Source organism: Penaeus monodon, chromosome 34, assembly GCF_015228065.2.
Source record: "Penaeus monodon isolate SGIC_2016 chromosome 34, NSTDA_Pmon_1, whole genome shotgun sequence".
Taxonomy (NCBI): Eukaryota; Metazoa; Arthropoda; class Malacostraca; order Decapoda; family Penaeidae; genus Penaeus; species Penaeus monodon.
Window position 1 is genome coordinate 29,113,467 of NC_051419.1, and position 386 is coordinate 29,113,852.

Below are 386 nucleotides of genomic sequence, written 5' to 3' on the forward strand. Positions count from 1 at the left end.
CTCGAAAATCCGATATTTGGCTGCCGCTCACTCTCAAGATGGCGACGACGAAATACTTAAGCGGAGACTCTCTTCGAGGAATGAGCGTGTCTCAGCTGAGCAAAGTCCTGCCTCACGGGTACTCACTCTACCTCGAGTATGACTCGACCGGCGGCTCGACCTCCTCGCTCGACCTCCAGGTGCTCAGGTGTAGGGCCAGGTGAGTCGACCTTGGCAACTGTTTCATCTTATTCCCGTAATAGATTCATTTATCTTATAATGAGCGTTGTTTGTTATTTCGACGAAATTTTTGGGGGAATGTACATTTGTTGTTGCTAGAGGTGCTGTCATTATTGTTATCTTTTTGTTTCTGAATCATCGTTATTGAAACATTTCGTCATTACGTT

General features: G+C 45.9%; 1 protein-coding gene across 1 annotated transcript in view; it reads left to right on the top strand.

Annotated features, from left to right (window-relative positions):
* Nucleotides 1-386, top strand: part of LOC119594872 (proton channel OtopLc-like) — a 98,349-nt gene that overhangs the window by 85,868 nt on the left and 12,095 nt on the right. The window lies entirely within an intron of this gene.